The 10,630-nt window shown below is 49.5% G+C and overlaps 1 long non-coding RNA gene across 1 annotated transcript; it reads left to right on the top strand.

The window, feature by feature from the left end:
* The first annotated feature begins 55 nt into the window (after positions 1 to 55).
* On the top strand, positions 56 to 2,080 carry LOC116541758. The gene is made up of 3 exons (XR_004264935.1): positions 56 to 286; positions 961 to 1,154; positions 1,560 to 2,080. It is a non-coding gene; the product is annotated as an uncharacterized LOC116541758 (long non-coding RNA).
* The last annotated feature ends 8,550 nt before the right edge of the window (positions 2,081 to 10,630 follow it).

Below are 10,630 nucleotides of genomic sequence, written 5' to 3'. Positions count from 1 at the left end.
CCCCGGCTAAGCGCGCCCCGGCATCCGTGCGAGACGCGCGCGCCCGCCGCCGCGGGGGGCTCCCGCCGCCGACCCGGGACTGGCGGGGAGGAAGGCGGGCGGAGGGGACGCCGCGCCCGAGCCGCTCCTCTGGATGGCGACAGAGACGGCCTGGCGCGCCCGCAGCCTGGGCACCCCGGAGGACGGCCTGGCCGGGTGAAGTTTGCGGACTCGGGCCTTCCGGGTCCCCTCCGCTGCCGCCGCCGAGGCCTGGAAGGCTGAGGGTGGGGGCCAGACGTCTCCTAAGGTGGGTTCTGGGACTTGGACCCGGAGCTTATTCCAAGTAGAGGGTGCTTTGGGCCTGTTCCCCAGGGGGGCCCTGTCACCCCAAGTAGGGCTCGTGCAGTGGGGTCCCTGAGTCCACGGGGAGCACAGCCTCGGACCGCAGCAGAGTCACCTTCACGGGAGGCCCCGCGCGCATGAGGGCTCCTCCTCCCCCCTGTGTGGCACTGCCGGGCACAGGCGCGCACGTCCCCTCCGTCCTCCGCCCCAGGACCATTCTGCCCTGGCACCTCTGCCACGGCCGCTTCCTTGCTGAGCCATCTCCTGGCCCATCTTCCTGGAGTCCCTGCAGGACCAGCTCTCGGTGGCGCCTCCGGCTCCCAGTCCCGGGACTGGTCCTATGGAGGTGTGCTTTCTGAGAGGGTGACAGTGACCGTCATCTATTTTACTTGCACAGTCAATGACCATCTGCGAAACAGGTTCACCCCTCTAACAACAAGCTAAGGATTGGAAGAGTGGGCCCCATGAGGACACGTTCCCCATGTCCACCCCTGCTGCTTATGTCCCCTCTGCACCTCCCTCAACAGCCAGGAGACTCGCTCCCCAGTCCGGAAGGCCCGGGTGGCCCTGCTGCCCGGGGAGGCACTGGCTCCTGCGGGCACCTGCAGCAGCGCCACCCCGAGCTCTCCCTTCTTGCAGGTTGGCGGCTAATAGGACTCCTGCCCCGGGACTCACAAGATCTCCATCCGGCACAGGGGCTGGGGCCTTGAGCACCCCGAGAGCTTCTTTTGGAGCCAGAGACCCTTTTCTGAGGAGCCAGTAGAGGGCCTGCGAGTCGGATTGAGCAACCAGCGAGAAGCAGCGTCCTCCCTGCATCTTGAGGCCTGGTCCAGGTTGGTGAGGGCATGTGGACTCTCCCAGCCCTATACTCATGCACAGCTCATGCCTGCGGGCATTCGCCCCCGGAGCACAAACCACACCACACGTGCACACGTATTCTCCTTCAGTCTCTCACACTCACACACATTCATGCACACACACACATACACACACAACACTTTGGAGAAACTGAGGCCAAGAAAGTCAGTTGCTCACTGCAGGTCCTCTAACCCCCATCCCAGTGGTTGGTGTGGACTGAAGCGTCCTTGCCAGGGGCTCCGACAGGATTCTTGCGTTAATATGATTGTTGCCACGCTTGTTTTTCCCCAGCAGTTTTCAATTCCTGTTTAATTAAAACACTGACTTTCCTGTTTAGTATCTTCTCAACTGCGGCTTCTCGCTGCTCTCTTTCCTGGCAGGGAGGTGACTGCAGAGGTTGGGGGTCCTGACAACTTTGGGGTGGTCACACACCCCTTGCCTCTGGATGTGCAGGGTGGGCATGGGACCCTGGCAGGGAGGGCCTTCCTCGATGGGATTCTGTGGAGCCAACCACTGATGCCCAGGTCTTCACCTTCACCACTTCATTACTTCCACCAAAGCCTTTTATGCTGCTAAAAAGGACGTGGCTTTTAAAATGTGACAGCTTCCATTTCATCCCGTCCATGCCGAACTCCTGCGCCAGACATGCCTTCATTCAGCCTCTACTCGTGGAGCACCTACTAGGGCCAGGCACTGGGGCTGGGAAAGCCAACAAGACATAGAGTTTCTGTCAGTCTGGGAAGCAGACAAGGAAACAATTCCAGTGCAATGTGGCAGCCGTCACGATGGGAGGGAGTGGAGAGCCAGGAGGGAGCATTTACCCTGAATCATGCTCTCGAGCGCAGCCAGGTGTGTGCCAGGGCGGGCTTCCAGTGCCAGGGCGGGCTTCTGGTAGGCTGCTATCCACACCCTTTTTGTCCCATTCTTAAGACAAACACACACACACACATGCACACACATGCACATGTGCACTCACATGAGCACACACATGAACACACATGTGCACACACGTGAACACACGCACACACATGTTGAAGTCAGCGTTTCCGTAGCAATATTTACCCCAACAATACTCCGATGTTCTCTGTTCCACCCTAATCCATTTTCGAAATGCTGGTGGCCCACCCAATACTTTTATGGTTTACAGTAATTTTCTTTGTTTTAAAAATATGGTTCGAAGAGAGATGCCGTCTACCTTGACTTTGGGAGGGTACACTGGAGCCTTCCTGCCAAGGACAGGGGCCGTGGTGACAGTGGGGTGGCTGGGGAGCACTCCCAAGCTGAGGAAAAGGGGTGCAGTGCGGTCCACGGCCTGCTGTATGCGGGGACTCAGACGCTGAGGTTTTTGTGACCTCAACATTAGGGCTATGGCGGGAAACCCTGGGCTGTGGGAACGTAGTGGCTGGTGCATTGCGTGCTGAAAATTTCCAAAAAAAGGGAATGAAAGGGGAGCGCTTGGTGCTTGTGACTTGGAGTCCAGAATGGTTAAGAGTCTGAAACCTGGCGATGCTGGAAAAGGTGAATTCTCCACCCAGGTTACAAGTAGAGGGAGCCGAGGAGCGGGAGACAGGGGAGGTGTGGGGTCAGAGATCAGACTGAAGAGGTGGGGCCTCCCGGGGGACAGCACCCTTGATGTAATTACAGAGACACCACCCCAGGCAGCCCGAAGGCAAAGGCAGGTACCTGGTCCAGCCCCATCCCGGCCGTGTTTCCAGAGGCCTGGAGAGAGACCACGATGGAAATTGAGGATGGGGCTGAGCGCAGCCTGAATTCTGTTGCTAGGGAACAGAAAGCTCCGTTCTGGATCCCAACACACGCTGCAGATTGACGATTTTTTGCTGTCGTTGATGGGCTGTTTTTGATTACTAGCTGGAATTGTCAGAAGTTTGGATTTTGAACCCTAAATAAGTCTATTAAATAATCACACCATCGCCTTCACTCCTTCCCAAAAGCACAGGGGTGGCAATTGTTTAACCCTTGAGGGAGTCCTCAGCTCTCACCCCACACCAAGCCACCGGTCCTGGGATGCTTCGGAGGCCTGGCCCATGGGAGGGGTGTACCGCACGGTGGGTACCCAGGTTGGCTGAGGAGGACAATAGAAAGGGACGTCACCCAGAGAGGAGGGTGGCTGACCAGCGTGCAGCCCCCGGCACGTATTGCAGTCAGGTGGCGTCCTTGCTGCCCTCCTGGGGATATGAGTCCACCGCTGGCTGTGTTCTGCTGTGGTCGGCTGGGGGTGGGTTGTGGTTCCCTCCTCCGTCCGCTCCTCTGCAGTGAGTGTGTCTTATATTTGCTGTTAGGTTGTGGGTGCCCAACTGACCAAGGGGCCCCTGAGATCCTGAATTTGGAGCTGGATGTTTTCACTGGGTGACATGTCAGGATGTCCCGCTGATACGTGGGAGAAAAATGTATTTTATCCGAGGCCAGCGCTATCCCCTAAAGGAAGCACACAGGTGTCCGAATGGCACGGGGAGCCTGTGGCCGGCTGCGGTGCCTGCTCGTCCCTGGATCTGTGCCGCCTTCTGAAAACAACTGCAGGCTTCACCTTGCACACACGTATCCCACATGCATTGTATCAGGAGCTTACTCTGACGGCTGGGGAGGACCCAGGTTGGCAGAGGGAGTGGAGCCAGCTTGGCAGTGGCTGGGAAAATCCAGGTGACAGCCAGGGTGGCAGCTTCTCAGGAGCAGCTGTGAGGACAGGGATGAGGGGTCTTGGCAGCTCTCCAGGAAGTACAGCTGATGAGCTGTGGGGACTCCAGAGTGGTGGGCATGGCAGAGAGGTCCCAAGAGACTCCCCAGGCTTCTGGCTGCAGAACCTGGGCATGGCTGGGTGCAGTGGTTCAAGCCGATAATTCTAGCACTTTGGCAGGCCAAGAAGAGAGGGTAGCTTGAGGCCAGGAGTTCAAGACCAGCTGGGCAACACAGCAGGACCCCATATCTACAAAAAAATCAAAAAGTTAGACAGCATGGTGGTGCGCATCTGTAGTCCCATTTACTCAGGAGGCTGAGGTGAGAGGATCGCTTGAGCCCAAGAGTTCGAGGCTGCATTGAGCTCTGATTGTATAACTGCCCTCTGGCCTGGGTGACAGAGGAGACCCTGTCAGGAAAGCAGGAAGGAAGGAAGGAAGGAAGGAAGGAGGAAGGGAGGAAGGGAGGGAAGGAAGGAGGAAAGAAGGAGGAAACATGGGATGGAATGAGGGAGGGAGGGAGGGAGGGAGGGGAGGGGAGAAACGTGAGAGAGGGAAAGAGGAAGGGAGGCAGGCAGATCAGGGAACTAGCCGGGATGGCCATTGAGATGGGCCCTGCCAGCTGCTGGGGACGGCTGTGAACACTGCAGGGCTCAGGCAGCTCCTCAGCCCGCTTCCAGGCCACAGGAAAGACAGCACAAAAGGCCAGAAGACGCACATGGGGAAGGCGAGGCCCAGCAGGCACAAACTGTGTGCCCCCAAGGACAGAGCCCACCTGGCTGCTGAATTCTCAGCCCTGAAAACAGTGCTTTGCAGAGAGTTGATAAATGGCATGAATGCATTATTTAACGATAATTATCCATTGTATTGATCCCGTCTAATAATGACAATAAGTAGTATTGATATAGCCCATATATCAATATAGTCCGAGGGCCTGCATGTACTCACTCACTTCATCTTCATAACAGCCCTGGACGCAGTCGATAGCTGGAACCTGGGCGTGGGGGAGTGAAGCAAATTGCCCTGGGATTTGTAGGCAGCCATGGGAGCTGAGGCTGGGACCCAGGTAGTCTGCTCCAGAGAACCTGCTCTGAGGACTGTGCCCATGACCTCTCATCACCAAATCACATTCATCAAAAAAAATGCAAAATGGAGGGCCGGGCACGGTGGCTCATACCTATAATCCCAGCACTCTGGGAGGCCGAGGCGGGCAGGTCACCTGAGGTCGGGAGTTCGAGGCCAGCCTGACCACCATGGAGAAGCCCCATCTCTACTAAAAATACAAAAAAAATTGTCTTGGCGTGGTGGCACACGCCTGTAATCTCAGCTACACAGAAGGCTGAGGCAGGAGAATCACTTGAACCTGGGAAGCACAGGCTGTGTTGAGGCGAGATGGGGCCACTGCACTCCAGCCTGGCAACAAGAGCAAAACTCTTATCTCAAAAACAAAAAACAGCAAAATTGAGAGACAAGCGAAGGGAATGCAGAATGTTCCTCAGTTCTGCCACTCTGAGTTTACCACATGGAGCGTTTTGTTAGTATCTTCCATATCCTTTTGCACATATGCATTCATCCTGTAAATATTTCGTAAACAGGTTTCTTAGCACATAGCGAATATTATTTCGCGGCATTATGTATCCTTCCAGAACATTATGTCTTCTGGCAGCCTGAAATTCTGTGACACATAAATACTGCCATTTATTCAATCAACCTTAATTTTTGGACATTGTGACGATTTCTAGTGTTTGGAAAACACTTCAGAAATGAACACGGTTTTACTGAAATCATTTTCTATATTTATGGTTATTTACAGAAAAAAATTACAGAGCTGGAACTCTTAGGTCCAAATAAGGACATCATTTTGAGGCCTTGCTCTATATTGCCAAATGAATTCCCAAAAAGATTAATATTAATTTGTACCCCTCCGGACAGCACGTGGGAGGCTTCCCTGCGCCGGTCTGTTCACGCTGGCCCCGGATATGATCCCTGGCGTGGGTGTCTCGGACAATTCTGACCGTAGGAAGAAATTTCACTGTTGTTTTCATTTGCATTTGTCTAATAAGGATTCACAATTTTTATGTAGGCCCTTTCAGTGCCTTTCGTAGATCAACTGTTTTTATTATTTTTCAAGTTTTCTCTTAGTGGGTTTGTCTTTTATTCTTGATTAGCAAGAACCCTTTCAATGCATTTTTGGGATATCTTCCTTTAATTTGGGAGGTTTTAAAACAGAAAGAAACAGAAATGCGAATACCATAATATAACACTATTGTTATCATAATGTTGCAGATCACGTTTTCAGTTGTCTTTGTTGAAGTGTCTCGTGTCCATTTCTCCCCTTGGAGGTTTACGTTTGCTGTCAGTGGGAGCGTGTCGTGCCCGGAGGGCCTCGTGTTTTCTATCTCGTATTTTAAACAGCTTCATGGAGGTGTGTTGATGGGGGTTCTTTGGGGAAACAGAACCAATAGGCTGTGTGTGTGTGTGTGTGTGTGTGTGTGTGTGCAGTGGCGCATCACTTACAGTGGGAATATATTCTGAGAAATGCGGTGTTAGGCGACTCTGTCGTGTGAACTGGTACTCACTCAGATCAAGATGGTGGCCTGCCACACACCCAGGCAATACGGTAGGCAGAGGCCGCTGCTCCTAGGCTACAACCCTGCACCGTGTGCGCTGAGTAGGCGATTGTAACACTATAGATTTATCTATCTAAATGTAGAAAAGGTATAGAGCATATGGTATTATAATCTTTTTTTTTTTTTTGAGATGGAGTCTTGTTCTGCTGCCCAGGCTGGAGTGCAGTGGCACCATCTCGGCTCCCTGCAGCCTCCGCCTCCTGGGTTCAAGCGCTTCTCCCTGCCTCAGCCTCCTGCGTAGTTGGGACTACAGGTACCCACCACCATACCCAGATAATTTTTTTGTTTTTGTTTTTTTTAAGACAGAGTCTTGCTTTGTTGCCCAGGCTGGAGTGCAGGGATGCAATCTCGGCTCACTGCAACCTCTGCCTCCTGAGTTCAAGGGATTCTTCTGCCTCAGCTCCTGAGTAGCTGGGGCTACAGGCGCACGCCACCATGCCTGGCTAATTTTTTTGTGTTTTAGTAGAGACAGGGTTTCACCATGTTGCCCAGACTGGTCTCAAACTCCTGAGCTCAGGCAATCTGCCTGCCTTGGCCTCTCTAAGTGCTGGCATTACAGGCATGAGCCACCGCGCCCAACCTAACTTTTGTACTTTTCAGTAGAGACGGGGTTTTGCCATGTTGGCTAGTCTGGCCTTGAACTCGTGTCTTCAGGTGACCCACCCGCCTTGGCCTCTCAAAGTGCTGGGATTACAAACGTGAGCCACCACACCCGGTCAGTGTTGTAATCTTACGGGGCCGCCATCCTACCTAAGGTTCACTGTTGACCTGAACATCACCATTCAGCACATGACTGCCTGGAAAGAGAGAGAGAGCGAGATTAACTGGCTGGTGGAATTGTGGGGCCTTGCAGGGCAGGCCAGCAGCTGAAGACCCGGGAAAGGGCTGATGGTGCAGCTCAAGTCTGAAGGCATCCTGTGAGCAGAACGTCATCTCCTGTGGCTGCTCTCAGTCCGTTTTCTCTTAAGGCTTCAACTGACTGGACAAGCCCATCCACGTTACGGCGGGTGATGTGCTTTACTCAGAGTCTGCGGATTTAAATGTTAGGCACATCTAACAAATACCTTCACATTCACATCTAGACTCGTGTTTGACCAAGCAACTGGCACCCATGGCCTAGCCAAGGTGACTGCGGAAACTAACCATCGTAGGACGCGTAAATGGCTTTCAACAACGCCCACATCTAAAATGGACAATTCGGTAAGTTTTGGCGCACCAGATCCCGGTGGAAGCATCACCACCATCGAGACAATGAACACATTGATGCTATCACCTGCAGCCACACTTTGCCCCCTGTCATTCCTCCCAGGAAACCATGGATTCTATCACTACACATAGGTTAGAATTTTCTAGAAGTTTATAAATAATGGAATTATCCAGTGTATACTCCTTTTTCCTGGCTTGCGTGATTCAGCATAATTATTTTGGGGTGCACGTATCCCAAATAGTTCATTCCTTCCTATTGCCGATACCGTACTGTCGCAGGGATATCCAGGTGAACTCGCCTGCGCCGCACACTGGGTTGTTGGCTGTGTAGACTGTTACAAATGAAGCTGCTGTGAACATTTGTGAACAAGTGTGTGTAAGAGCACACGCTTTCCTTCTTTGTGGGTGGATAGCAAGGGGTTTAACTTTCCGTGGGACCGCCCCGCTCCTTCACAGCCTGACTGCACCGTCTGACCTGTGCCCCGGCCGTGTGTGAGGGCTCCCGCTGCTCTGTATTCCTGCCATGTCCTGGCAATGGGTCAGAGGTAGTGTCTCATAGGATATTAATTTGCTTTCCTCTAACGACTAATGATGTTAAGAATTATTTCATGTGTTTATATGCATCTTCTGTGGTGAACTACCCACAGTCTTAATTTTTCTTGATTTCCGAGATTTCTTTATATATTCTAGACACAAGGCCTTACGAGACGTATAATTTCCAAATACTTTTACCAGTCTATGATTTGTCATTTCAATCTCCTAACAATGTCATTTAAAGAGTGTAAGTTTTTAATTTTCATAAATTTCAGTTTATCAATTTTTTGTTCTATGGATTGCATCTTTTAGTGTCATATTTACAAAATCTATGCCTAGCCCAAGTTCGTAACATTTGAAGGTATGTTTACTTTTGTAAGTCTCAGTTTTAGGTTTTACAGTTAGATCTGTGACTCATTGGGAGCAAACCATTTGCTCAAGTTTAATTTTTTGAATATGGATTTTCATGTGTCTTGGCATAATTTGTTTGAAATTATTATTCTTTCTCCAACGAATTGCTTCCGCCTCTTTGTCAATAATCAGTTGCCAATATTTGCCTGTGTCTATTTCTGGACTCTGCTGTGTACCATTGATCTGTGGATCTAACAGTGTCGTGATTGCCATAGCTTTACAGTAAGCCATGCAACCGGTTAGAACTCCATTTGTTTCTGTGTAAAGAGGTTTTGGGCTCTTCTAGATCATTTGCATTTTCAGATGAATTTTAGATTCAGTTTGTCAATTCCCATGAATAAGCCTACTTTTTGGGGTTTGTTTCTTTGTTTTTTTTGAGACATGGTCAGAGTTAAGTGGTGTGATCCTAGCTCATCATAACCTGAAATTCCTGAACTCAAGTCATCCTTCCACCTCAGCTTCCTGAGTAGTTGGTGTTTTTAAAATGTTTTGTAGAGATGGGTCTTGTGCTGTTGCCCAGGCTGGTCTTGAACTCCTGGTGTCAAGTGATCCTGCTGCCTCAGCCTCCCAAAGTGCTGGAATTACAGGTGCAAGCCACTGTGCCCAGCTGCTTCCTGTTTTTTTTTCTTTTTAAACTAGGATTTTATTTAATATATAAATCAATTTTGAGGGATAATTGGCACCTTTACAATAGTGAGTCTTCTGACCCATAGACACCGTGTCTCTCCATTTACATAGGTCTTATTTATTTGATCTCAGCAGTACTTTGTAGTTTTCAGTGTACAGGTCTTTCTCATCTTTTGTGATGTTTTTATCGTATTTTCTGTACTATTTTAAATAATATTTTTCTATTGTCTTAATTTTTATTTTAATTTTTGATTATTCCTATTACATAGAACTACATTTGATTTTTACATTCTTGTATTCTACAACCTTGATAAACTCAGATATTAGACCTATCATTGTTTTTTATTGATTCCATCACATTTTCTACATAAACAGTTCTATCATCTGTGTATTAAGAGTTTCATTTTTTTTCTAATTTGGATGATTTCATTTTCTTGCCTTATGGCCTGGGCCAGCACTACAAGCACAATGATGATGTTAACAGTGATTTTCACACTGTTGGTGAGAATGTAAATTAATGCAGCCACTGTAGAAAACAGCCTGGAAGTTCCTCAAGAAATTCAGAATAGAACTGCCATATGACAGTAATGGTGGCAATCCTACTACTGGATATATATCCAAAGAAACTGAGTGAGCACAGGAAAGAGATACCTGCACTGCCACGTTCATTGCAGCATTATTCACAACGGCCAAGATCAGAAATTAACTTGTGTCCACCAACAGATGGACGGATAGAGAAAATGTGGTATATTCACAATGGAATGCTATGCAGACATAACAAAAGAAAGAAACCCCGTCATTTGCAGCAATCTGGGCGAACTTAGAGGACGTTAAGTGAAATAAGCCGAGCACGGACGATTTTTCTCCTTATTGGCGGTTTCAGAAAATTGACAGTCTTTGTGTACTTTTCTTCCTGTTTCTTGTATTTGGGATTCTTTGACTTGGATCTGTGCATTCATAATTTTCATCAAAGTTGGAAATATTTCAGCCATTATTTCTTCAGTTTGTTGTCTGCTTCCCCCCCAGTGACTCCCAGTACACACTGTCTGAAGTTATAGCTTAACAATGCACTGTTTATTTTTAAGATTTCCCTCTCTCTTTCCTTTTGAATAGTTTATGTTGCTAGATCTTCGAATCCATTAACCTTTACTTCTGCCATTAATCCCGAGAGTGTCGTTTTCAGCTCAGGCACTGTGCTTTTTATTTCTAAAATTTCAATTTATGTCTTTTTATAGGTTCCGTGTCTCTACTTGGCTTTGTGAACATATGGGTTACTGTTTCCATAACTTTAAAGATACCTTTTTCTGCTAATTCTAACATCTTGTGTCAGTCCTGGGTTGGTCTCAATTGATT

This window comes from Sapajus apella, unplaced genomic scaffold, assembly GCF_009761245.1.
Source record: "Sapajus apella isolate SASKATOON/1434 unplaced genomic scaffold, GSC_monkey_1.0 scaffold156, whole genome shotgun sequence".
NCBI lineage: Eukaryota > Metazoa > Chordata > Mammalia > Primates > Cebidae > Sapajus > Sapajus apella.
The sequence above is the reverse complement of the archived record's forward strand: the minus strand, read 5'-3'. Positions and strand labels throughout refer to the sequence as shown.